The sequence below is a fragment of the Sus scrofa genome, chromosome 6 (assembly GCF_000003025.6).
Source record: "Sus scrofa isolate TJ Tabasco breed Duroc chromosome 6, Sscrofa11.1, whole genome shotgun sequence".
Lineage (NCBI taxonomy): Eukaryota > Metazoa > Chordata > Mammalia > Artiodactyla > Suidae > Sus > Sus scrofa.
The window spans coordinates 170,500,987-170,528,356 of NC_010448.4; the positions used below are offsets into that span (position 1 = coordinate 170,500,987).

Consider the following 27,370-nt stretch of genomic DNA (forward strand, 5'->3'; position numbering starts at 1 on the left):
AAGGATCTAGAAGAAGACAATTTCAACATAGCTGAAGAGATGCAACTACTATTGCCGGGTTCAGTACTGAAATGGGCTCTCAGGTCACACGGATAGAGTCCAAAGCTGAAAATTCAAGAGGCGAGAGAATCTTTAAAAACAATCACATGAACAGCCCTCTCTGCCCAGATTCCCACACAGCTTTCCGGTACCGACTTTCGGCTCTTGTCTTGGATGTCACTTCCTCTGGGAAGCATCTCTTGGCCTCCCAGGCTTGCCTTAGGACACCTGGGTTCCTATTTTGGAATTGCCATTTGCCTCCTGTTTCTGTACCAGGCTATGAATTCCCCAAGGACAGGGGTTGGGTCTCCTGACCCTTCCATCTCCAGCAGAGCGTGTGGCTCATAGTAACTGCTCAGTGAAGGAAAGTCAGATGAAAGGATAACAGCTTCCAAGCAGCCTCTGCCAAGTCGTTCAGGCCGTGCAGGTTTTTTCTTTTTTGTCTCTGGAGTCCCTACCGACCTGAACACTTGGAATCCTACACATGTTGGAACCAGGAGGAGCCTTAAACATCATTGTTATTCTCTTCCTCCCACCTTTTCCAGATGGGTCGATGGGGGTCCAGTTTTCATGCATTTGCCAACAATTCCAATCTGATGTCTCCAGCCACAACTTCTCCTCTGAACTCCAGACCTAACTCCTTGGCAGCCCATCATCCCCAACATACTTGAATCTGAACACATCCAGAATAGGACTCAGCATCCTTCCCAGGCCCGGTCCTCCTCCAAGCTGGCCTGACCTGGTGACGAACTTCACTGCCACCACCCCTGCTGCCAGGGCCGCAATGCCGGGGAGGCCCCTTGCCACCTCCTTCCGTATCCCACCACCAGTCAAACACCAAGGCTAGTCATTTCTACTACCTCAATCACAAAAGCTCTCCAAGTCCCCGCTACCTTGTTAGTTTAAAAGTCTCAGAGCTCTCAGTGGTCTCCTGCCAAAGTCTCCTCCTTAAACCCCATGGATTTCCTTGTCGCAATCCATGCTTTCCCCTGCAGCCAGAGGGACATCTAAAAAATGCTACTTGCTCTTTTACATTCTTTGCTGATAGGCTTCCAATGTCTCTCTACCTTTAAAAAATTAATAATAATTATTATTATAGCTAAAAGTTACAGCACAGTTATGTCCTAGAACCTATTCTAAGGCTTTATACACATTAACTCATTTAATCGCCACAGCTCTATATACTCCCAAAATACAGATGAGGAAACTGAGGCTCAGGGAGGCACCTTCAGCTCTTACCCCATCTTTGACTCTTTGATCTTGTTGACTGCTATTCAGACTTCAGGTGAATACCTTGGGAGAGCATTCTAGGACCTCCCTTACTGGGTCAGACCCCTCTTGGACACATATCCCAGTTTGTAGTTACACATTGTTTTGGTGGCAGGGGTTGCTGGGTGGTCATTGGATTGATGTCTGCCAGCCTCTGCCACAGCCACAGCAATGCCAGATCTGAGCTGTGTCTTTGACCTAGCCATGGCTCACAGCATTCTTAACCCACTGAGCAAGGCTAGGGATTGAACCCACGTCCTCATGGGTACTAGTTGGGTTCGTTACTTCTGAGCCACAGCAGGAACCCCCCAATCGACTTTAATTTCTATATTTTGCTCATTGGTGTGTCCTCGGTACACATCATGTAATAAATGCTTGCTTGATATTTGTGGACTCCATCAATGAAAAGAGGTTTCAGTAGGAGGGGAATGTGGCCAGGTTTGCTTCAGAAGGACTTCTCTGTATGTGAAAGTTTGAAAGTGGTGAGACCCAGTCACAGCCAGCAGCTGGATTCAAGAATGAGGAAGGGGAGTTCCCTTATGGCACAGCAGGTTAAGGATCCAGTCTTGTCACTGCAGTGGCTTGGGTTGCTGCCGTGTGCTTGGGTCCCTGGCCTAGGAATTTCCACATGCTTTGGGTGTAGCCAAAACCCTCCCCAAACCAGAAACCTAGACAAGCAAACAAACGAACGAACAAACAAAACAACCTGAGGAAGGCCGTCTGGCTGAGGGTCCCACGTGGGGATAGAAAGCAGACAGTGAACCTGCAGAGCATTGAGAAGGTAGATTGGGCAGACTCTGGTGATTACCTGGAGGGAGGTGAGGATAAGGCAGGAGTCAAGAGTGGGTTAAGGACCTGGCATTGCCGTGAGCTGTGTGTGGTGCGGGCCGCAGACATGGCTCAGATCTGGCGTGGCTGTGGCTGTGGTTGTGGCGTAGGCCGGCAGCTACAGCTTGGATTCTACCCCTGGCCTGGAAACCTCTATAGGCTGCGGGTGTGGCCCTAAAAGGCAAAAAAAAAAAAAAAAAAAAAAAGAGTGACTCTCAGGTTTTGGGCTTAGGTGACTGGTACCTTAAGCCCAGGTGGGGAGCGTCTGGGAGGAAAGAGGCAGGCTGGGTCCCTAGAGCAACACAGCAGAAACCCAGAAGCTCTCAGATTCTGGGATCAACATGTTCACTGATGTTTCCAAGATTTAGTGTATCGAAAATATTTTCTGCCTCTTTTTCCCGTTGGCTGTTTCCCTCATTCTGAATTGCCAGCACCTGGGATAAGGCCTGGTTCAAGGTTAACCTTAAGAATTCTGTTTATTGAACGCCCTCAGGGACTTTGCTTTGTTATATGAAGACTGAGCCCCGGAGTCGGACCTTGAATCCCAAGACACCACTTGTCTCTGCATGTTTATTCTTCTATATGCACTTAAGACTGGACAAGTCACTTCTTTCTAATCCTGTTTTCTCACTTGTCAAATGGAAATAACAGAGTGAACCCACCAGAAGAGGGATCAAAGGAAGTATTCTACCCCGAGTGTTTAGCACAATGCCTTCAGCATTGTTTGCTTCCTCACAAATTTAACTTATTTATATTAAGAACAATAGTCCCGCCTTAACGCTGGGAAACTGCGGGAGCTGGACCGAGGACCGCAGTTCCCAGGATGGCCACACGAAGGCAGTGGTGAGCAGCCTTGGCGCGGACGCCGGCTCGGTTGTGCTAAAGCACCTGCTGTGGACCCAGATGGTCGGGCTGGGATCTCCGGGGCTTCCCAGCGCCGGAACAGGTGGGCGCTGGCCAGGGCGCCGGGGGAGGAGCCTCCGTCAGGTGCTGGCCTTGACTCTCAGAGCCACTGGCGGCCCTCCCTTCTGCTTATGCCCTTCGCGGCTTGGGGGAGGGACGGGCAGGCCAGAGGGTGCAAGAGCAGGGGGCAGCTGGGATGTATCCCTTCCGGTTTGTCATTTGTCTTTCCAACTTGAGTAGGGCCACTTCTCTATAGAGGTTTCATAGTCAGCTTTATTGATGTTTTCCCTTTGGCGTCCAGGTGTCGTCAGGCTTAGAAAGTCTTTCCAGCCGTCCAGATTTGTCAAAACATTCGTGATGTTTTCTTCTGGTACATTATGATGTTATTATTTAAATACATGCTCCACCTGGAATTTATTTCAGGGTCAGGTAAGGACACAGCTTTCTCTTATTTCCCCAGATCACTTGCCTGTTATTCCACCCATTTGTTGGAAAGCCTGTATTTCCCCCATTTGTCTGAAGCACTGTCTCTATCCTACACCAAATTCCTTTGTGTGCTTGTGTGCTTGTCCATTTCGGCACTCCATTCCTTTTTTTCTAGATTTTTTTTGGTCTCTGCATGTTTATTCTTCTACATACACTTAAGAATCAACCCTACCTAATCCTTCTGGAAGCCAGTATGGAGCTTTGGAGTCCCTGAAATTATATGCAAAGGACACATCTGCACATTTCTGCAGAGGGAAATTCCACGTTTTCCAGAGATGCGCAAAGGAACCATGCTTCCAAAGGGATCCTCTGGTGTACGGGTCTCTGTGATGGGGTACAGGGGAGGAGCACAGAGCAATCTCGATTCCTTCCTTCCCCTCCACACCGTCAGTCTCTGCTCTCCCCATCCTTCACCTCCACCACCATTCTGGCCACTTCCCTGGCCTCCGTCTTGTCCCCTGCTCCCCAGTCTAATCCCCTTTGCTGCTGCAGAGCAAGTGTTCTACAGCACAGCTCTTAGTTTTAGGCCTGATGTAGGTTGGATGATGACAAAAGTTTAGTTACTAAGTGCATAAAATTGTGAGTCCCTTCGCCACTTGGCCAGCTGTGAGCCCCAGCTCCAGGCTCTCCCAATTGTTGGGTCTCAGTTTAACAACTGAGAAGGTGAGAAGGGATGAGTTCGGGGGAGGGGTGTGTTGAAGATACAGCTGGTTCTCCTCAGGAGGCTCGATTTTTTACTTAAATAATCCCCATCATTTGCCTCCTCCCCCCACACCCTTCCACTCCCCATCCATGCCCTGAGTAGGGAGACGGCTCCTTTTGCCTGACTTCAGCAAACAGTCAGGAAGGCAAACGGTAGTCACGTTGTTCCCTCCATGAAGGAGTGGAATTGAGAACACTGGAGTCCCGAAGCGGAAATGATCAGCTGAGCGAGGCCGAGGGCAGCACGATGGGGGCAGCGTGACCCCGGGGGAGATTTCACTCGGTGCCTCCTCAAGCCCCGGCCGCAGGGAGCCCAGGTGGAAGCATTTAGACGGATGCTGCATCCTAGAGCAGGGCTTCTCAGTCTTGGCAGTAGTGACATTTGGGGCTGTCCTGTGCATTGGGGACTCTCTAGCAGCAACCCTCATCTCTTCTAAGTAGATGCCAGGGCAAACCCCAGTTGTGAAAACCAAAGACGTCTCCAGACACTGTCAAATGTTAGGGTGGGGGCGGCAAAAATCACCCCAGGTTGAAAACCCCTGCTCTAGGAGAAAAGGGGACGAGGGGAGGTTAGCCTACTCCCTTGCCCTCTGTCTGCAAGCGACATTGCAAAGTGTTTTTCTTCACAGCAGGCACTGGGGCCAATCTTTTCTCCTCTGTAAACTGGACTTGATTTTTTCTTTTCCTTTTTTGGCCGCTTCTGCAGCATGCGGAAGTTCCGTGGGCCAGGGATCCAACTCGAGCCACGGCAGTGACAAAGCCGAGTCCTTAACCACTAGGCCATCAGGGAACCCTTGGACTTGATGTTTGTAGGACATGTCCCCTGCTGTCATCATGACATTCCTGGATCTGGTACAGGGTGTGACAGGGCTACTGTGTTGCCAGGGAGGTCCTGGGAGGTTCCCCAGAGAGAAGGAAGAGCAGACAGTGGTGGAGGTGGGGAGCGGGGCCAACCATGAGCAGGAGCGTTTTGGGGACAGTGGAGAGGCTCGGGGCGTCCTCCCCACCCTGCGCCTTCCAGGCCTTATTAGCACAGGTCGCCCCAACCTGGCAAACCCGTACTCCCCAGGTTCCCTTAGGCCCCGCCCACCTCCTCCGCTCTCCCGCCCCAGATGGCCCCGCCCCTCCGCTGGCCCCGCCCGCTCCCGAGGCCCCGCCCCCACCAGGCCCCGCCTCCCTCTTCGCCTCCCGCCAGCCGGGTCTCGGGCTTTGCACCCGGCGGCGGCTGAGAACGGTGGCGGCTGCGGAGCCGGCAGCGCAGGCTGGCGGAGCTGAGCTGCCCGGCTCGGTGGCGGGCGATGCCCCCGTGAGCCTCTCTCGCCGCCCGTCCCCGCCCCGCGCCCCTGCCCCTCGGAGTCCGCCACCCGCCTGGGACTGGGCCGCGCCTACCTCCGGATCCGCGGGGCGGGTCCCGGGGCAACACCTGCCCCGCCTTGCGGAGCCGCCTCGGCCAGCGGAGACCCCTCCCTGTCTGGACCCCAGGCCCACCTCTGGGTAAGTCTGCAGGCCTTGCTCGCCTGGGAGTGGACGTGAGGAGGGGGCTGCGGAGGTCTGGGGGACCACGGGGCGGGGGAGGGGTCTCTGGTCGTGAGGCGCCACGTAGGGATCTGAGTGTGCCGGGGGCTGGGGCTGGGGTACGGGGGCTCAGGGGAGGAGCACTGTGTGTGTGTGTGTGTGTGTGTGATGCCACTCGGGGGTGGGGGGGGCTAAGGTATGAGAAGGGAACCTTAGGTGTTTGGGGAAGCCCGGAAAATGGAGTAGAGGCCCCGGAGTCTTGAGTTCTTTACTGATGCTCAAAGCACTGGGGGCCCTCCCTGGTCTTCAACAGCGTTGCCTTCCGTGGCATTTTTGGAAAGTGCTAAAAATCCCTCCTGGAAAGAGAGCTGGAAGCCAGCCTGCCTTTCTCTCTCCTGCCTGCGCCCTGGCTGAGAAGCTGGCCACTCTTTTTTCCCAATGAGATACCGCTGTGTTGCCACCCACCCACCCAAGAAAAGGGATGATGCCCCCTCCAGCCCTAGGATTGGGGGAGGGGTGCTCTATGAAGCTGAGAAAGGCCATTGATCAATCCATGGTGGGGAGTCCAGGGTTCAGGGTGGCTTAGTATGACTCTTGGTGGGCCACCTGGGCCCGTCTCATTCAAGGCGAGATTGTCTTCGCCTGCTGGCCCCTAAGCTGCCTGGACCCCTGTCCTCATCACCTTCTCTGGATAACTCATTCCCGAGGAGTGGGTTTCTTCCCCGTCCGCCGGGCCTGGAAAGCCGGAGAAGGCCGGTAGCTCCTGAGGTCGCGAATGGCGTGGGCAACACCATACCGAGGCCAGAGAACAGGGGCACTGGCCTCTGCCACCTGGGGGCTGTTTGGATGTGGCCCTGTGAGGTGGGGGAGGCCGGCGAATGTCCGTGCTTACCCCCCACCCCCACCCCGCCGCAGGGGTGTTGTCTAAGTCTGGAAAGAAAGGCTGCTGTCCCTTTGGTCCTGTCTTCTGCCCGTGATGACTTCTTAAGTCTAGGATCCTTGAGATTGGGGCCTGGAGTGATGGGGAGAGGGCCTTTCAGGGCTAGGCCTGGTCACCAAGGGGTTAACTACCCAGCCCCACAGTTGCTGCCAGCCACCAATTAGCCTGTAATCAGGCAGCTGCCAACTGTCCCTGGGGGCATGTGGGCAGCCTCACGGGGCATCTCTGGTGGGAGTGAGGGGGGCGGGGGAAGGGGTCCTGGTCCATGCTCCATGCCCTTCAGAGCCTGTTTAGGGCCCACAGACCCCTTCCCTGCCCTCTGTGCCAGCCACCCGGCTTAGGGACCTCCAGCTCTGGGGTTTGATACCTTCCCAACCCTCTGCAGGGTTTGAAGCCAGAGTGAGGGAAACTTGGCTTCAAACCCAGGCTCTGCCACTTTCTAGCTATGCGCTATTGAGGAAGTCACTTCCCCTCTCTGAGCCTCCTTCACAAAAGCAGACCCACCTTCTAGGTCTGCTGGGAGGAGTAAACGAAATGGTGGATTTGGGCTGCTTAGCCCAGTGGCTGGCCCTCAGGGGAGCTCCGTAGGTAACTGCTGAACTCCTGAGCAACCCCTGTGCCAAGGAGCTGAGGACCCAGCAGGGCCCAAGGTCCCTTCCCTCGGGGCATGCGGGCTCAGGGTGCTGGGCACTGTCTCTGCCTGAGCTCTTCTCTCTCCCTCCCCCCTTGTGCTCACAGACACCTCTGGTCTCCGGACATAATTGGATTTTACTCTGTGGAGCTCAGGGCTGAGCTGCTACTTTCTGGGCTCGCCCTGTTCCTAACCGGGTACTGAGCTCTGGGGGGTCTGCCAGGGGTCTGGGTGATGCCTGCAGCTGCAACAGCAGCTGGCCCTTTAAGGAGGGAAAAAACAATTATCCGGCCCGGGCATTGCATCAGCTGGAGCCTGGAGGGTCCCTGGGGAAGAAGGGGCAGCCTGGTGGTTGATTTCATTAGTGCCATGTGAGAACTCTCACCCGAGCCTGCCCCACTCCCAGGTTGCAGCCTTCTCCCGCAGGCAGCAGCAGCAGCAGCCCCGCCCCATAGCCTCCCCAGCCCACCCGGGAGCTCCACCTTGGAGGACTCTGTGCACACCTATGACATGCAGAGGGGGGTATATGTAGGGAAATGTCTCACACTGGCCCTCTGCCGACCTGGGGTGCAAGGGATGCCTCCTGTAGCAGCATTTTGCTGACAGTCGGAGTGTCTCCCCTATTAGGGTTTGGCTGCCCTGGGACTGGCATTTTGTTGACCCAGGGAGGGGTGACTTCTGCGCTGGTCTCTTGCCCACAGCGGAGCTGTCTCCTGCACTGGTGTTTTGCTGAGCCGACAGAGGAGCTGTGCTGCTTGGGCTGTGTGTGAGCCGAGGGCATGGGCTAGAAACCACTGCTCTCCCGTTGGAGGTGAGCTGGCTGGGAACAGTGAGTCACAGCAGCCTAGAGGATTCCAGGTTCTTGGGCACCAGACAGACCTGGGTTCAAATCCCTCATCCTCCACTTCCAGCCTCTGTTACCACCTCAGGTCTCAGACTCCTCTGGAAAGGAGGAATAATTTACACCCATACTGCCCCACCCCTACCTGGCAGGTACTCGGGGGATTAGTGTCATAATCGGATGTGCAGAACCCAGCCAGGACCGGCAGGTCGAGGGAGCAGGCTGTGTGATGATTCTTTTCTCTTTGCACATCTGGGCAGGTCACAGCTTGCGTTCAGGACACTCGGGTAAGGACAGAAGGGCTGGGAGGTGGGGGTGGAGAGAGGAGGCGTGCAGGGCCCTCCTGCCTCCGTTGCAGGACGAGGTGCTCAGACACCTGATGTTCAAGCTGTGTGTCAGGCAGCCCCTGCCTCCACAGAGAAGGCCCAGGGCAGGTAATGACACATGCGGCATGTGCTGAGAGGATTCAGGGAGGCTGGAGTGACGAGGAGTTGAGGGGGCAACGAAGAGGGGAGCCGAGTGTGCTGAGGCCTTGGCGATGTCGGGACAGGCTTGGCGTGTGTGTGTGTGTGTGTGTGTGTGTGTGTATGGGGGGGTTGGCAGCAGCGGGGAGAGCGCGGGCAGGAGCCAGTGCAGCCAGGCCAGACCTCCCTGGTCTATCCAGCAGGATACCAAAGACTTGGGAATCATCCCGAAACCAATAGCAGCTCTTAAAGGTTTGAAGCAGAGGAGGGAGGGTCTGATTTCCGGATGGTGTGGCCTCGGGTCTCTGGCTGTCAGGCAGAGCCTTTTCGGGAGTGACCTTTTGCCCTCTCGTACCCCTTCCCTGCGCAGCAGCCCCGGTGCCCAGGGAGTGGGTTGTTTATGTGGCTCATCCCAGGCCCTCCAGCTTTCTCTCTCTGGCCTTGTTCACCAAGTTCATCCCCTGGGCGCAGGTTCTCCCCAGGGAGCCGGAGGGCGGGAGGGCGGGAGGCGGGGCTGGGGCGCCAGGCAGGCCGAGATTCATCTCCCAGCGCTGCGGTTCCTGAGGTGCGCAGCCTCTGATGAAGCACACCTAGGTCTGCACTTAATATCCTGGGCTATAAAAGGCGGTGATGTTATCTCTCTGTGTCAAGGATAAAATGAAATCCCAGGTGGAAATCAAAACACCCCATCACAGTGTCAGTTGGCGTTTTAACTTTCTTGCAGGGGGGCGCTGACCCCTGCCCCGGCCAGGCCCAGGCGCAGGGCTGGCCGCGGGTGGGGCAGGGCTGGATCCAAGATGCTGTGCGACCTGCTCCCAGACGGACCCCGCACTTGGTTTAATGTTTGCCTGTCCCCACTTTGAAATTATTCATAATTCTGAACAAAGGGTCCTGCCTTTTCATTTAGCCCTGGGCCCTGCATGTTATATAGCCCCACAGATTGGGCTGGGCTAGGAAGAGACAGGGCACTTCACAGACCTGCAGATGGTGCCAGGATGGAGGAGGTAGAAGGTGGAGGGCACGACCCACCGTCCCCAGGTGGGAGGGATGTTAAGAACAGTAAACATTTATTTACTGCGCCCTGTGCGCTAGGGTCTCTGCTAAATGCCTCTCATGCTCCTCTTCCAACAGCCCTGCGGGGTAGGCCCGATTATTATTTCCCTCGTTTAGATGAGGCAAGTGGGTTTCGGGTTCAAAGCCACACAGCCATCAAGTGGCAGAGCTGGGATGGAAACCCCGGCTGTTGAACGGGAGAGAGTGTGCATGCCTGGACCTGGGACGTCTTCACTAGGACGAGGCATCCCCCAGCCAGGTCCAAGGATAACTTGAGTTTGCCGAGGAGCAAGGAGGTGTAAGGTGGAGGAAGAGCTGTTTCACCTGGGAGGCGCCTGAGCCCAGGTGTGGTACTCGACCAGCAGAGGTGGAGCCAAAGCCCGCTGCCTCCCAGGGCTGAGAGAAGTAGCTTTTCGATTTCTCAGTCCTGATTTTCCAAGCTCAGTGCGCCTGGCCATCTGCCCCCGGGCCCTGCTGCTACCATTATTCCTCAGAGCCCCCCCCCCCCCCCGCTTTGCACTGCGTGGCCCACTCTCCCCCCACTCGCAGGTAATCTCAGTACTTGGCATTAACATCTCTTCTGGGCTCAAGACCTGCTGGTCTGACTCCTTCCTTCCTGGACCACATTTAGATGTCTCATGATCAGCCTCGGGTCCAAACTAGGTCCCAGCTCCGCCTGCTGGCACCTGCTCTGCCTCCAGTGTCCCTAGCTCTTCTCTGCCACCACCATCCACCCACTCGCTCAAGCTGGAAAGCTGGAAGTTCTCCTGGACACCTCCCTCTCCTTCCCTCCCCGCACTCCACAGCTAGTCCTTACTTAGCAAGTCCGGTTGGTTCTCCTGAACATCTCTCCTGAGTTCATCAGTCGTCTCCCGCCCGCCCACCCCCCTGCCCCTCCAGACCAGCATCAGCTCTCCCTGGACCACTGTGACAGCCTCCCCAGTGGTCTCCTTACGTTTCTGTTCTTGCCCCGCTTCCTTTCGTGTTTCGTGCTGTAGTCAGCGTGATCTCGTCTAAAGATAAACGTTTGATTGTGTCATTTCCCTGCTCAAGACCCTTCCAAGGCTTCTTGGAATAAAAGCCAAGCTACCTTTTTGGATCTTCTGTGCATTCTCCCTCTCCCTCGGCTGTTGGACTTTCATCCTGGAACACCCTCCCCCTCCTTTCCTCTCTCCTTCAGATAGATACCCGCACCAGCGTCATTTTTGCAGAGAAGCCTAAACTGGAAACTAAACACCATGCCTCTGTGGGACCTCGTACTTCCTCGCCACACTCAACATGCTTGGCTTGCTTCTCTTTGTCTCTTTCTTGTTAGACCATGGATGCCACGGGGTCAGGAATCTCATTTGGCCTCAGCACATAGTAGGTGGACAGTGAGCTGTTCTGTGGATGAAAGGGGAGGATGAATCACTGCTGCAGCATCTTAGCTAGCCTCCCCGCTTCCAGGCCTGCCTTCTCCAACCCCGTCTCTGTTCAGCCCCAGAGCGATCTTTCTAAAGCTCAGAACTGACCCTGTCACCCCCTGCTACTTAAAATACTTCAATGGCTCCCCACTGCGGACAGGAAAGGCCTCGGCTTCTTAGCATGGGATTCAAAGCCCTTATGATCTGCTCCCGACGGACGGACGGACAGCCTCTCCAGCCTCATCTCCCCTGCTCGCTGCCACCCCACCCTTTGAACTCCCATTCCTCTAATGCATTAGGCTGTTTTGTGCCTCTGTGCGTCTACCCTTGCTGTTCCCTCCGCCTATAATGCCTCGTCACCCCTGCTCTGTCTTCCTGGAGAACATCCTTCAGTCTTCAAAACCAGTTCAGCTGCTGCCTTTGCTGCGAAGCCCCTGAGGACCCCTCCTGGTCCCCCCTGGGCAGCGTTAACCTCCCTCCCTCATCCCCATCCATGCAGACTCTGCATCTTTTCCTCCTTGTCTCCCGTTAAGCTGAGGTCTTCCGGTGCAGACACAGGTTTGTTCATCTTTGCGTCTCCAGCTCCCGGCTTCTCCCCTGTCTTTAATTAGGTCTTTGCTTATATACAGAAACCCACTCAAGCCAGCCTCACTAGTAAAGAAGGGTTTATTACGAGGACACAAGGGATTCCTGGGAACTAAGGAGCAGGAAAATCGTTAGCTTCTGGGAGGCGGGACCTGAAGCCCAGGAGAAACTGAAGCAGGCACTCTCTGTGCCTTTTTGGTTGCCTCCACCTTTCTGTCTCCACAGACTGGGCTTTCTCTTGCTTTTCCAGTCACTGGACCACCCATGGTTCCTGTATCGTGTCCCTAGTGCCAGCCATGTTCAGAGGTAGAACCCAGGGCATGGCAGATCCACGTCCAAACTTCTAGGAAAGGATCTGATTGGCTCTGAGGGGTTCAGCTGCCCATCCTGGTCCAATCAGCTGCAGCCTGCGAGGAAGGATCACAAAGTCAGACATGCAGTCATGGCTCTTGTTTATCATCTGGGCAAGTACTTCAAAAGACATCTGCTATAATTCTTGCAGAGCCAGGTGGACCTGGCCCCCGCCTTCCATCTGGACAGCACCTGGAGAAAACAGACCCGGCATTGTGATTTCAAGGGGAGTCTTTTGCTGGGGCAGCAGTGCTCAGGGCAGGCGCTGAAGGGCCTGGCAAATGTCATTCAGAGACCTGAGTGCAGATTTAGGGAGATGAGACCCTGATTTTCTCACCTCTCTATGGAGTGGAGAGAGGGGGAGGAGGAGGGCAAGAGCAGTCAGGACAGTTCTCTTTGCCAAAATCATGTTCCTCTTCTAAGACTCAACTCATTTCCTCTCCTCAGTGCAGCTCCCGGGATGCCCCCGCTCCTTCCCCACACCTGTCCTTCCTTAGTTCCCTCCGTTCTATTCCCTGTGCTTCCTTGGTGATGAGCGGTTTTCTGAGCACTTACTCTGTGTCAGACACCATCCACGTGTATTTTTTTTTTTCTTTTCCTTTTTAGGGCCGTACCCTTGGCATAGGGAGGTTCCCAGGCTAGGGGTCGAATAGGAGCTACAGCTGCCGGCCTCCGCCACAGCCACAGCAACTCGGATCCGAGCCACGTCTGCGACGTACACCACAGCTCACGGCAATGCCAGATCTTTAACCCACGGAGCGAGGTCAGGGATCAAGCCTGCATCCTCAGGAGGATCCTAGTCAGATTCATTTCCCCTGAGCCACGATGGGAACTCCGATGGGTGCTATTATTATCCACATTTTAGAGACAGGGAAACTGAGGTTCAGAGACATGACATTTACAGCCCAGGGACACACAGCAGTGTGACTCCAGAGGAAAAGTTCTTTTTTTATTTTTGCTTTTTTTGTGTATGTGTGGGGGGGCACTGCACATGAGGCAAATGGAAGTTCCCAGGCTAGGAGTCGGGAGAGCTACAGCTACAGCTAAGCCATAGCAATGCTTAACCCACCGAGTGAGGCCAGGATCCGGCCTGCGTCCTCATGGTTGCTAAGTTGGGCTCATCACCGCTGAGCCACAGCAGGAACTCCCCAGAGGAAAAGTTCTTAACTTCAGCTACTTACTTCCTTGCCAGTGGGCTTTGGAGGCCCCTGAGGGCCTCAGGGGCAGAAACCAGATTCCCTTCCTCTCTCTGCCCCACCGCCCAGCCCGAGGCCAGCACAGAGCCAGGGCTGCCAACTATGAGCAAGATGGTTCAACTAGAGTAGAGAAGGCATCCGCCTGGAGTTGAGGGTCTCCTCCTCCTGGACCTGCCTGTGCAGCCGTGTGATCCTGGGCGAGCCTCTTAGCGTCTCAGAGCCCGTTTTCTCATTCAGAAACGGGCCTGGTCATTTCTGCTGCGGGGCTCACATCAGGTGGTGGGTGTAGGACAACTGTAAATAGGAGAGCATTGAGCGATTTCTGAGGATTATTATTACCAGAATCGAATGTGGCAACAGGGCACCCGCTGGCCCCAGTGCCACCCAAGCTCCCACAGGAGGCGGGCAAGCCGAGAGCTTCCTTCCCAATGTGGGCGTGGTAACCTCAGAGACCCGAGATGACTTTCAGGGGCTCATGGACCTGTCACTACATGACACAGGTTCACACCGTGAGAAAGTTGGTTCCCTTTCCACTCTGTCAAGTCCAAGGTTGTCTCAGAGAGAAAGTGCCAGCGCGTGCCGATGTGTCTGTAACAACTTTCCAACACTTGCCGCCCTTCCTTTTAAACAGAGGTCTTGATTGGCAGCTCCGTGTCCCTTAAATTTAATAATATAGCTTTGTTTTCACTGTGTTTATTTTACTGGTATTTTCTAATCTTAAAAGTGGTACTGGCTTTCCATTTATAGTGGTAACACAAAGTTTCTATTTAAAATAAAGGTGTTTAAGTTAGAAGCGTCCATTTCAAGAGCATGAATGTTGGGCCGCACAGGTGTGTGGAGACTGGGCAGAAATCACTGCGGACACGGTGTCGCGAGGACGATGCAGAACTGGGGAGCTGCACGAAGATAGCAAGGATGTGGACCTGGCCTCTCCTTAAGTCCCTCCACCTCCCTGGAGAACTGGGGGTCTCTTTCTGCTGTGCCAGCCTGCTCCCCTCTCTTTGCCTCGTGCCCCGACTTGGGTTTCTTTCAGAGAGGCCCGCCGTTATTGTCCTGTAGATGGGAGAATGTGGGCCGCTGTCCTCCAGCTTGTTGGGGGGGGCTCTTGGAGTTGGGGTGTCCAGACGGGGTAGGATGTCTGAGGCAGGGCTTGGACACTCCTAGGGGAAGCAGGAGCTGCAGACTCCACATCCTCCAGGTCTCCATGCATGACATGGGCCTCAGAGCCCCCAGAGGCCGGCGTTCAGGGAGCGCGGAGGCTATGGGAGCCACGGGTGAGGGTGGAGCTGTCCCTGGAGCCTCATGCCCCAGAGCCCGGAGCCCAAGGACAGCGAAGCCAGGAGGCTTTGGGGTCTCAAAGGTCCTGTGCTCTTTGCTCACCCCCCTGCCACCTCTTTGTGCCGCCAACTGCCTGCCCCTGGAGGTTGGGCAGCGACCCCAGGAGGCCTCAGAGGACACACAGAATTTATCCAGAGGGCCCAAGACCAGGGCCAGGTGGGCAGGAGGGACGTCCTGTCTGCCCCTCACCAGTCCTGCATCCACAGCGGAAGGACAGGCCTGGGCTCCAGGAAGGAGGGTGGCCTGGGTGGTGTAGGGTCTGTGCTTGTCTGTCCATGGTGTGTGTCCATTCACGCTGGGCTCTTGGTTAGGCCTGTGCTTCCTTTGCCCGCCTGCATCCTGGGCTGTGCCAGCCTCTCCTTGGTCTCCCACTTTTACCTGTTGTGAAGGCATGCTGTGTGTGCGCACTCACGTGTGCGTGTGTGTGTGTGTGTGTGTAAGAGAGAATTTATATGTACGCGTGTGCACGCTGTGGTGTGCATGTGTGTCCGCGGTGAATATACTTGTGAGTGATGTGTCTGAGGGTCGGTGTGGGGGACGCTCTGTGCCCTGTGAGTTTGGGCGGGTGTGGCACAGTGTCAGGTGTGTGATGTGCACGTGTATCTGTGTGTCCTATGGGGTGTGCGTGTGCTGTGCGTCTAGGTGACTTGTACGCTGGGTGAGGTGTGTATTTTGCGTACGTCATCGTCTTTGTAGATCAGGTGTCCGGGTGGCTGCATGCAGGTGCGCGGCATGCACTTAGGGCTTTGTGCTCTGGAAAGAGTGCAGGGCCATGTGTGGGGAATTCGGGGCACATTGAGGGCAGGGTCTGAATGGGGGCGAGGGCGTGCTGGCTTCCCAAGAAGGGTCCCCAGGGTGGGTGGCGGGCGCTGTGCAGCGGTGCCTTCTGGCCCGATGCGAGGCTGGTAACAGGAGCCCCTTCCCCCATGAAATATTGATCCGGCCTGGTGGCTGCCCTGGCCCAGCAAGAGCCAAGCGGGGAGGGAGCTGGGAGTCCGGCTGGCTGCTGTCCGTGGTGCTGCCACGTCTCCCCGTGGGGCATCAGCGCTCAGGCTGGGGCAGGGCTGGGAGGGAGAGAGATTTTCTCATCCATCAACACCCTCAGCAGGGTCGCTGCCTCTGAGGATGAGCTGGCCTGTCCCTACGACCTGTCTGTCCGTTCCACCACCCCATCCAGGAAGAGAACAGGGACCAAATGAGTCTGAAGTGGGGATTCAGCATCCCTCAGGGCCAGGGTTTGCCTGGCACAGCCCAAATTTATACTCAGGGTTCTGCTGTGATTGTTAGCAGTGTCTCTGCTCACTCTGGAAATAGTCCTGGTTGGATGATACATTGTGTGCTCTCCACACTAAGGCTTCGCTCCAAACACCTCTCCCCTTAGCTTCTCTGCTCTGCCCCTGGGGGTTTGGCCAGTGTGTGTAAGTGCTGTGTGTGTGTGTTTACAGGTGGGGATACTGTTCTTCCTGTGCTTGGGCTGAGCTAGAGTAAGGGCTTGGGAGTCTCAGGCACCTTGGGATCTTGCTGCAACCCAGATCCTCCCCAGGGGATCCAGCCCCCCTTCTGCTTTCCATTCACGCTGGGCTCTTGGTTAGGCCTGTGCTTCCTTTGCCCGCCTGCATCCTGGGCTGTGCCAGCCTCTCCTTGGTCTCCAGGACAGAATGAGGTCCGGGTTGGCCACCTGTGCACTCCTGACGTCTTCTCTGGGTTCTCCCACTTTTACCTGTTGGTTCTCCTTCCTTTAGCGGATTCTGTTTCCCTCCTGCTTCTAACTGTGGTGTCACCTCTCGCCCTTTCCTCACTATGTACCTGTCTCAGGTTCTTCCCTTCCTTTCCATACCCTGCTTTTCCCTCCGAGAACACACCGAAATCCTGCCCGCTCACACACCACTCTCCTGAACTCCAGGGAATCTGCTTCCCTGCCCAGTGCGTCCCTCTGGGAGTTGCAATGTTATCTCAGATTCTTCATATCTGGGATGGGGACTCATGTTCCCCTAAAGCCAACTTTTCCCTCTGGGACCTCAGGCTTTGCTGATGGCACCTGTCATTCTCCACCCTCCCTGTCAATCACGTTGGAGTCTGTGCTTTTATTTCCTTTCTCCAACTTTGTCCCATCGCTAACTCTCAGCAGTCCCTTGAGCCCGCGCCTGACTCCTGCACTCCTTCCACTGTACTGTCTGAAGCGGTGTGGCCCTTCTTACCTGCCTCCTGACTGCTTGCTCTTCCTGCTGTCAGGCTTTCCTCTGATTCTGCACTGTGCCCGACTGATCTCTACAAAACGTTACATCTGAGCCATGTCAGGATTAAAGCCAAGCTTCTTAGCCCTGCATTCCGAGCCCATCACTGGCTGTTCCTAGCCTACCCTTCCAGCCGTCTCTTCCACAACGGCATCCGCCTCCTGCTCCAACGGCGCTGTTCTGTTCACCAGCCCCTATCTCAGCACTCTTTTTCTCTGGACCTTTCCAGTAAGTTCCCACCTCTTTCCTGCCGCTTGTACCTCTCCCAGTCCCACCCCTGTTTGGAGGCGCTCTGCGAGGCATTGCTTCATGATGCGTTCTCAGGTGTCCCCCTCCTGGAGTGCTCACTCGTTCTGCAGAACAGCCAGAGTATTTCGTCTTTACCTCTCAGCGCTTTAGGTGGTCCACAGACCAGCAACGTGGGTATCACCTGGGAGCTTTTTGGAAATGCAGACTCTCAGGTCCACCTTCCCGTGACTCAGGGCATCAGGATCTGCCTTTCAAAAGATCCCTGGGGCTCCATGTGCACATCCGAGTTTGAAAGGCACAGGCCAGCGCATCCGTTCAGGGCAGCGTCTTGCTCCTCCTTGGGAGCGGCCTTCAGCCCCAGGGTGTTTTCCACTGGGTTCTCAAGTGCCAAGTCTAGCAGCCCCTGTCAGGCGACAGCTGCCACATCTGACCGGATCCCAGGAGCTGTGGGGGGCGGGGGTGGGGAAATGGAAATGGCCCGGAAGCGTGTGTACTTGGCCTGGATGCTTCCACGTGAATCTATGCCCCTCGAGGCCCCAGAGCTCAAGCTCTGCAATCCGACTCTGGAAAGCACTCTAGCGACACGAGGAGGACTCCATGGCTCGGTTAAGACAATTATCAGCGATAGAGCAGGGCTTCTCCCTCTTCACAACGCACACATTGGTGGAAACGCCTGTTATTTGTAATGTATGTTTTGAAAAGAAAAGTATGTATGTTCGTTTTTCTTTATGAGAGCATTAATAGTTTCTAAAGTAGTAAGTTTAGAAAACACAATATGTCACACGAAGAAAATAAAAATGACTCACAATTCTCCTATCCAGCTATAAATAACATTACTTTAATGTTTATTTTAGATCACCCTTCATTCATTCAGCAAAGGAATGAATACAGTGCCCTACTATGTTCCAGGCACTGAGGATTCAGGATGAAGAAGGTGGCACCGCTCCTATTTTTAAGCAGTGCACAGCCAAGGCCCGGGGGTGGGGTGGGGGGGGCCCTGGATGAGTTAAGACCAGCACTGTGCTTGTGTCCTAGGATGTAGCTGTCACAAAGTACCACAAACCTAAAACTGCTGAAATCTATTGTCTCACAGCTCTGGAAGCTAGAAGCCTGACACCACGGGGTCAGCAAGGTTGGTTCCTTCCTACGGAGGCTGTTCCTTGGCTGCCTCCTGGCTGCTGGGGACAGCTGGCAATTCTTGCTGTCCTTGGCCTGTTGCTGTGTCGCTTCAATCCCTGCCTCACCCTCACATGGACTGGCTTACGCGCCACCTCTGTCTTCTCATGGCTGTCCTCTTGTAAGGACTCGTCCTGTTGGATTAGGGACCCGCCTCCTTCGGTCTGACCTGGGTAACCAATCACGTCTTCAGGGACCCTCTTTCCAAATAAGGTCTCATTCTGAGATAGCAGGGGTTGGGGCGTCAGCGTATCTTTCTTTTGGGGGGGGCAATTCAACCCATCACAGGCAGGGGGCAGCACAGGGTCTGGGGGAGCAGGCAAGGGGAACGGAAGCGCATATGACATTCCGATGGGGACTGAGCAATGAGCAGGGGTTAGCCTGCAAAAGCGCCACCACACAGACGTGGGGTCCTCAGCTGGGAGGGTGGGTGTGGGCCGGAGAAGCGCGTTCCAGGCTGACTGACGGCAGGCGGGGGGATACCTTTGAGGACTCGAAGGCATTCGAGTGTGGAGGCGCCAGTGGGCGCAGGGCCACTTTGCTTGTGGGCCTGGGGAGGGGTTTCTGGCTGCTCCTGAAGGGACCCGGGAGCTGCGGGAAGCTGTCACGCAGGAGGAGTCACTCTGCCCTGAGAGCCTCTCTGCCCAAGGCTGAGCCATCTGGGGGCTGCGTGGTTCCTCTCTGAGCCCAGTCGTGAGGGAAGGTGCGGGGCCGTGTCCGCAGGAGCCGCCCCCCCTCCCCGCGCCCCCTGGGCTTCGAGAAGACACACAGCAGCCCCTGTTCCGAAGGACGGCCTGGCTGAGCCCCCAGCGAGCGGCCCTGAGGCCAACGCGGACAAGCCTTGCCTTTGGGATCCTCCTTCCAAACTGGAGACAGGGCTTACAGGGCTCGGGGCCTGCCTCAGCCTTGGGTGTCCTGAGTCCTTGGAGTCTGGGGGACACGGGTTGGGCCCCCGACTCCCTGCCCTGCTGTGAGGACTGTGTCTGAGGACTCGTCCAAGGCAGGTGCAGGGCCCACGTGGGCCCCTGAGGCCAGAGGCCCCGACGCTGGGGGCGACCCGGCCGTGTCCCGCAGGGGCGGCGCTCTCAGCACCCCGCTCTCCTGAGACGTCGGGCTTGTTGCCCCGGTATCAGGACCCAGCCTATCTGGTGTTCAGCCGACCCCCTCCCACACCGTCAGAGGGCCGCCCCTGTACTGCACGTGATGGGAGAGGCCCCCACCCGCCCAAGGCTGTTGGTACCCCCTTGTCCGGCCTGGGTAGGCCAGGCTGGGTGGAGGAGAAGTGGGTCAGCCTGGTAGCCATGGTGACAGCAGCTGCTCCCTGCCAGCCTTCTCATCTCCTGGCCACGAACCTCATGACGAGCTCCTTTGTCCAGCCTGTGGGGATGGGGGCCCGGAGGGTGAGATGGGGGGCGGGAGTGTGTATGAGTGTGCTTGTGTACAAGTTCACATGAGCGCCTGCTCAGAACTGGCGTGTGTGCCTGGCCAAGAGCACCCACCGATGCGGGTAAGACCCTTCCCACCGCCCTGCCCAGTGAGGGGCGAGACTCTGCCTGCCCCTCCAAGCTGGCCAGGGGCAAAGTGTGTGTGGTGTGTGTGTGTGTGGTGTGAGAGAGAGAGAGAGAGAGAGAGAGAGATTGCCTGTGGCTGTCGTTGCAGCTGCCTCTGTGTACTCGTGTGATGAGTCTCTTAGGGGTGTGTTTGCATGTGATTGTGTCTTTAACCGCCTGTCATTTGTGTGGGTCTGCATGGTGTGTGATCACACATTTGAAGTTCTGTATGCTGTGTCTCCCTGTTTTGTGTAGCGTGCACGAGCGAGCCTGGATTGGGGAAGACAAACGTCAACACGACCGGGAAAGGAGCCGGCAGAGCGCCCCCCCACTCCAGCTGGGGGGCTCCCTGGGCCCAGCTTATCCTTTCCCACCACGCACCAGCTCTGCCACCCGCCCGTCTCTCCCTGGCGGGGGGGCGGGGGAAGGCTAGAAACCAGGGAACCCTCCCCTCTTGTGGATGCAGATAACATCAGTTTGACCTCATGAGCTGGTGCTTATCCGCTGGTGAAGCAGCAGTGTGTTAAGAGGGATTCTGAGCTTAAGTCTGGCCTCTGGCATGGGTGCAGATTGGCGCAGGTGATGTGGAGGGCTGCCCTGGTGCTGGATCAAGGTTACAGCCAGCAGGGGTCACAAATGCCAGGCCTGGCATCCACCAGGGCAGGGGTTGGGGGCAGCTGGGTGTTGAGATGCTGGCAAGGAAGAGGACAGCCTCTCACCTGAGAGGTGCAGGGACCTAGATCCCTCGCTTACCCTGGACTCTGGGTGGAACCCCTGGGGCTGGCGCAGGAGGTGGTCCTGTTGGCCTCCGAGGCCGCCGTGAAGTGGTTGCACCTGGTGTGCCGTCCAGACGAAAAAGCACTAACACCTGTGCTAGTGCCATTTACAAGGCGAGATATGAATCGTAATAATACAGCTGCCCAGCTGAGCATTTAATATGTACCAATCCTTATTTTCGTAATATTTCACCTGAGAATCCCAAGGCAGGTATTATTACCCCCACTTTAGAGATGAGGAGCCGTAGCTTCCGAAGGTTAGTTAAGGAAATTGCCCTGCGTCCTCCGGCTTGTTAAGCGGCAGATCTAGGTTTTGAACGAAGTCTGTCTGCTTCCAAAGCTCATGCTTTTAATTGCTGTGCTTTCTTGTTCCTCATTATCTCATCGGATCCCCAGTCCAGCCGGGAGAACAGGGCTGGGTCCGGTGGCAAGTAGACTCATGTTATAGAAGCTGATGACCAGCTCAGGGTCACATGCTGGGGGGGGGGGGCAGGTGGAGTCAGGAGGCGGTCCTCCCTCCCCCCTCCTCTGCTCATGCCACAGAGTGTCTGGGGGGGGGGGGGGGACAAAGGCCGCATTGGTCAGGGAGAGAACAGAGGAGGGAAGAATAGGACCTGGATCTCCTTAGCAGTCAGCCCTGGGGTGAGTCGCTTGGCTTTAGCATCAGCGATTTAGCACTGAAGGGCTTAAAGGCAGATTAGGGGACCCAGAAGTTTAGACAGTTTTATAAAGGAGGAAACAGCCTCAGAGAGTTTGAATGCTTTGCTCAAGGTCACACAACCAAAGTCTGCCTTTTTACTCCAGAGCTACTGGAAGCCCGGGAGAACAGATGCTTCTCCAAGCCCTTCCTCGAAGCTTCCCTTTTTCCTTCCAGACGCTTATCACACTGCCTCCTTCCGGGAGCTCCCCTGCTTGTCTTCACCTCCTTTCTTCACAACTGGTGTCTCAGAAGTTAACAGAAGGCCCATGTAAATGCCCCAGGGGTGTGGTGTTGGGGAGGGGCGCAGCCCCCTGTGATGGGAGCACCAGGCTCAGATTCATCGGTTCTGTGAGTTGGGTTTTCTTGGAGGTGAGAGGTAGGGAGGAAGCACCTGACAGGTGATGTGGGACCTGGGAGTTAGGAGACTTGGGTTAGAGCTCTGGGTTTGTCCACAACTTTCTGTGTGACTGTGAGTGTGTCTCTTTCCCATGCTGAGCCTTGATTTCCACCTCTGCAAGATGAAAGGCTCAGGTCAGAATAGGGAGGCAAATGGGTTTGACTCCATGAGCTGGTTCTCATCAGCTGCACTATGTTAAGAGGGATTCTGAGGTTAACTCTGGCTCCAGGGAGAAAGCGAGATGGATTCGTGATGCCTGCCGTGGGTAGGGGATAGGGAGGGGTGCTGAGAGCCTTAGTCATTTGCCATCCCTCCCAGCCGAACAGTCCATCACCCTGGGACAGATTCCTTGGTCCTCTCTGTTGAAAGTGTGGATAGCTGGGTGCATCTTGGGCGTGGAGCCTCACTGCCTTTCAAAAGGGCTTCATTGCTTGGTAGACCCGTGGTCAGGATGACCAAGGTGGTCAGGCAGAGCCCAGAGTCCTGCTCTTGTCAGGACTCGGGAGAGGGTTTGGGGGAGCCCTTAGGGTACTGAGACCCCAGGTAGAGGCCACACCCTGAAGACCAAAAAGAAAACACGAGGCTCCTTCCTCGGGGAGCTTGGAAGGGGTCTGCTGGCATGGGCTTGGCGGGAGTTGGGGGGGCCCGTAGCCCTCCTCCCTGGAGCGGTGGCCAGGCTGCAGCCATAGACGCTGCAGTAGTGATAGATGCGAGTCAGCCGGGAGAACTTGCGAGTGAGGTTTCCATGACCCGCGGAGATCGTGGGAGGGCTTCCTTCCAGGGAGGGCTTCCTTCCACCGGGAACCAGGACCTTTCGGCTAGGAGAGGGACAGCCCTGCTCAGAGGCAGGGGGTGGTTGAAGTGACTCTGGTGGAAATTGATTTAGCAATCATTTAGAATCCCCAGCATGTCCAGCGCTGTGCTCTGTGTCTTGCGGGCCCCTCCCCATTGTGCCTTTGTCTCCCCCTGCAGCCCCTTCCCCTCCCTGCGGTCTGATGGCTTGAGGGGGTGGGGTGGGCTTGCTGTGAGTAGGCCCCCGCCCTCCTCGTGGCGGCCGGTGGTCCGTTCTGACTGGCTCTCGGTCTTGCTATCCTTGAACTAGACTGGCTGCCAGAGAAGCACCCAGAGCCTTGATTCTGAGCCTGCCGCCACCGAGTGCGTTCATCTCGGCTCTCCAGTCGCAAGGACTTGAGAGCTCACCTTGTGTGACCCTTCCTTTTACACACAGATGGGGAACCCAAGCCCAAGACTGTCCCACAAAGAAGCTGCATACTTTCGAATCCCACCTTCTGCTCCTGAGCTCGCCTGGGGTGCCCTACCCAGGCCTTGGGAGGAGGGGCCAGACCCTAAGGCCCTGGGGTTGCTTCTGTCCCCTTGGGGATGGCCTGCCCCGCTGGGCTCTCCTAAACATCAGCTCTCCAGGCCCCCTGGGTGATTCCTGCGTGGTTAAAGATGAGAACATGGCTCTGTTTTGTTTTGGTTGTTTTGGTTTGTTTTTTTCTGGGGCTGTGTCCATGGCAACTGGAGGTTGCCACAGGTCACACCTGTGCCACAGCGGTGACCCGAGCCGCTGCAGTGCCAATGCCAGATCCTTAACCCACTCCAGCACAGGGGGACTCTGAGAACATGGCTCTGGATGGTGCAGAATCCTGGATGTCAAACCCTCTGCTTGTTGTTTCATGAGGAAACAGCCCCTGGGTTGGCAGGGTCAGGAATTTCGTCCCCTGCCCTCTTTCCTTCTCCGCCCCCCCCCCCTCCCCGGGAGCAGTGTTCTTGAGCTTCCAGGGTTCTTCCCTTTCACACCGGGTGCTCCAGCTGTAGTCTGAGTGGCACTGTGCTACCCCTCAGATGCTCCTGGCAGCTGTGGGAACCCGGGCCGGAGGGGCTTTCTCATCATAGATGCTTTTTTTGCAGTTTTCTCAAAGAGCCCGGAGACACAGGGCAAAGCCTGAGCAGGAGGGATGGGCCCCCACATCTGAGTGAGCCCTGGTTAAAGGAGCGGGGGCTGCTGAGCGCGTCTGTCTCTTTGTAGAAACAGGAGATCTGGAAACAGGCGTTTTCAGGTCCAGGCCTGGCCACTTTCTTGGCTGAGTAGCATGGGCAAGGGCTTGATGTCTCTGAGACTGTTTTCTTACCTGCAACATGGAAACAACCACCCACCTGACAGAAATACTTGTAAGGCGTAAATTAGGCTTATGCTGTAACTGGTCCAGGGTACCTAAGCCTCCTCCCACCGTCCACCAACAGGCCATGCAGACACCCACCAAGACACACCAACTGGCCCTGGAACTGGAAACTGAAGCGGTCCTCATAGGCGCGGGTCCAGGGGCACTTTCCATTAGCCACGAGGCTGACAGGAGATAGATGGAGAAACACAATCCGAGCCTCTGCCCGTGTCACAGGGCCCGCAGGAACAGTCCAGACAGCTGCAAGGAAGGCGCATCCCACCATCAGCCCTCATTTCCCAGGCCGGCAGGAGCCGTGCTGACCAGGAGCCCAGGAGGCCATTCTCGCCATCTGGGAACCGTCTTCTTCATCCGCCCGAGTAGTGCCTTCCCTTCCCACCCCCTCTTCCTCCCCTTTCTGGGACCTTTTGGATGGTCAGATTCCCTCAGGGTGACAGCGCCCGAGCCCTGCAATGGGAAGCTGCTCTGGGCGAAGCGCTGGGGGCCAGGACCGGGCTGGGAAGGGCCGGACGTGGAGCCTGGGGTGCCCCTCTCTCCTAGGCTCTGCCTGAGCCTTGGACCTTCAGCCAAGTTGGAGAGGCCAACAGCAGGAGATTCCCCCCCCTGCACAAAAGAGAGAGCCATGGGCAGCTGCTGCCCCTCTCCCCCGAGTGACTCCCGGCATCCTCTGTCCTCGTCTCCAGCGCTCATTAAATATTCAACTCTAACTAGTCACTCACTGTCTCTCCTCCTGGCCTGGAGGCTTTGGGAGGACGGGACAGTCAGCCTGGCTCACGACTGTTTCCTTGGCACTCAGTACTGGCCTTGGGTTGTTAGGAGTTTAGCTTTTTTTTTCTTCCTTCACCTTTTTCTTAATTTTATACTCAGAGAAAAATATTTTTCCGAAGTATGTTATTAAATAAAATGACCCTTAGCATGAATATAAGTAATAGTTAAAACTTTGGGAGTTCCCGTTGTGGCTCAGGGGGTTAAGAACCTGACATAGCGTCCGTGAGGATGTGGGGTGTTTTGTTTGTTGTTTGTTTTTGTCTTTTCTAGGGCCGCTCCCGTGGCATATGGAGGTTCCCAGGCTAGGGGTCGAATCGGAGCTGTAGCTGCTGGTATACACCACACCACAGCAATGCAGGGTCCAAGCTGAGTCTGCGACCTATACCACAGCTCAAGGCAACGCCAGATCCTTAACCCACTGAGTGAGGCCAGGGATCGAACTCTTGTCCTCATGGATGCTAGTTCGGCTTGTTAACCACTGAGCCATGACAGGAACTCCGAGGATATGGGCTTGATCCCTGGCCTCACTCAGTGGGTTAAGGATCCAGCGCTGCCACAAACTGTGGCATATGTCACAGATGTGGCTTGGATCTGGTGTTGCAGTGGCTGCGGTGTAGGCCAGCAGCTGCAGCTCTGATTCGACCCCTAACCTGGGAACTTCCATATTGCTGCAAGTGCAGCCATGAAAAGAAAAAAACAAAGAAATTTGGGATCATCTGTCATCATTTTGTTATGTATAGAACTATCAAATTACTATGTTGTGTACCTGGATCTAACATAATATTATAGGTCAGTTACACCTCAACTTAAGCAAATGCATAGATAAAACTGTAATTGCTTTGATTATTTTAAGACATCATCTTGCCAAATTCTATAAGAAAGCCTGTTAGAATATTGATTGGGACTGCACTGAATCTATTAATCAATTTAGGGATAATTGACTTTTTTTTTTTTTAGGGCTGCACCCATGGCATGTGGAAGTTCCCAGGCTAGGGGTCAAATTGGATCTGCAGCTGCCAGCCTGCACCACAGCCACAGCCACAGCAATGCTGGATCCTAGCCACATCTGAGACCTACACCACAGCTCATGGCAACGCCAGATCTTTAACCCACTGAGCAAGGCCAGGGATCGAACCTGCATCCTCATGGATACTAGTCAGATTTGTTTCTGCTGTGCCACAATGGGAAGTCCATAGTTGACTTTTTTTGTGTGTGAAATGGCTTTTTAAAAATTGAAGTGTGGTTGACATATTATGTAAGTTATGGGTGTACAGTATTTTTTTTTTTTTAAGTGCTGCACCTGCGGCATATGGAGGTTCCCAAGCTAGGGGTCAAATCAGAGCTATGGCTGCCGGCCTACACCACAGCCATAGCCATGCCAGATCTGAGCTGCATCTGTGACCTACACCATAGCCCACGGCAATGCCAGATCCTTAACCCACTGAGTAAGGCCAGGGGTTGAACCCGAAACCTCATGGTTCCTAGTCAGATTCGTTTGTGCTGCGCCAGGATGGGAACTCCAGTAATTCACAATTTTTAAAGGAATACTCCATTTATAATTATTATGAAATATTAGCTATATTCCCTTTAACTATTTGTTGAATGCAGCATTAGAGAGTAAATTTCCATCCTTTGGAAAGGAATTGGACAATATGCTCCAAGAATCATAAAAATGTTTACGCCCCCAGTTAGGTAGGATGCTTTTGGATGTAGCAGAGAACCCTGATTCCAACTGGCTTAAGCAGTGGAAAACGCAGTCTCACATAACTGGAAGGCCAGAGAAGGAAGGCTCCAGGGTGGCCTGAGGTCCCTTTTGTCCCTGTGCATACTACCCTCAGCAGTACTGACTTCATCCTGGGCTGGACCTTGTCTCAGGAGAGGTTTTTGTTTTGTTTTTTTCTTTTTCCTTTTACAGCCATACCTGCAGCATAGGAAAGTTCCCAGGCCAGGGGTTGAAACAGAGCTGCAGTTGCCAGCCTATGCCACAGCCACAGCAACACAGGATCCAAGCCACATCTGTGACCTATGCTGTAGCTCACAGCAACACCGAATCCTTAACCCTCTGAGCGAGGCCAGGGATCGAACCTGCATCCTCATGGATACTAGTCGGGTTCTTAACCTGATAAACCACAACAGGAACTTCTCCAGAGAGGGGTCTTTTATTTTTTCCCTGTCTTCTTTCAGGGCCACACCCATGGCATATGGAGGTTCCCAGGCTAGGGGTTGAATCAGAGCTGTAGCCGCCAGCCTACAGCACAGCCACAGCAACATGGGATCCGAGCCACATTTGCAACCTACACCACAGCTCACAGCAATGCCGCATCCTTTAACCGACGGAGCGCGGCTGGGAATTGAACCTGAGTCCTCATGTATACTAATTGGGTTTGTTACTGCTGAGCTACAGTGGGAACTCCTCCAGAGAGGGGTCTTAAGGGAGGGAGGGAAGAGTGAGACAGAGGAAGAGACACCCACCTCTCTTGTAAGCCTGGAATCCAAATCTTCTGCTTAAGGAACAGATTAGGCCAGTTTCGTCATATGCCCACACTTGGACCAGTAAGAGTTACCAAGGTGAATGCCACTCAGTGATTTTTTTTTTAAACAAATCAAGATTTGCCTCTAAAACAAGGGATGGGGTGCTACCTGGACAAAACCAGTGCTCCATCAGGAAGCAGGGAAGGAGAAGCTACAGCAGGCTTCACACTCCCTAGCCCTGTCACCCCATTTCCAAGGGGCGATCCTAAGGAAATAAGCAGGTAAAAATCATGTAGCACTTTTGTTTAAAAGACGGGG

General features: G+C 55.2%; 1 protein-coding gene across 7 annotated transcripts in view; it reads left to right on the plus strand.

Annotated features, from left to right (window-relative positions):
- The window catches only part of RIMS3 (regulating synaptic membrane exocytosis 3), a 40,548-nt gene continuing 18,583 nt past the window's right edge, over window positions 5,406-27,370 (plus strand). For 2 of the 7 annotated variants that reach the window (XR_002345277.1, XM_021096989.1), the window contains exon 1: window positions 5,406-5,721. The gene's annotated coding sequence lies outside the window, so the exon portion shown is untranslated. Of the gene's footprint in view, window positions 5,722-8,014; window positions 8,125-21,116; window positions 21,578-27,370 lie in introns of those variants that run through there. The other 5 variants (XR_002345278.1, XM_021096993.1, XM_021096991.1 and 2 more) reach the window with 4 other exon arrangements.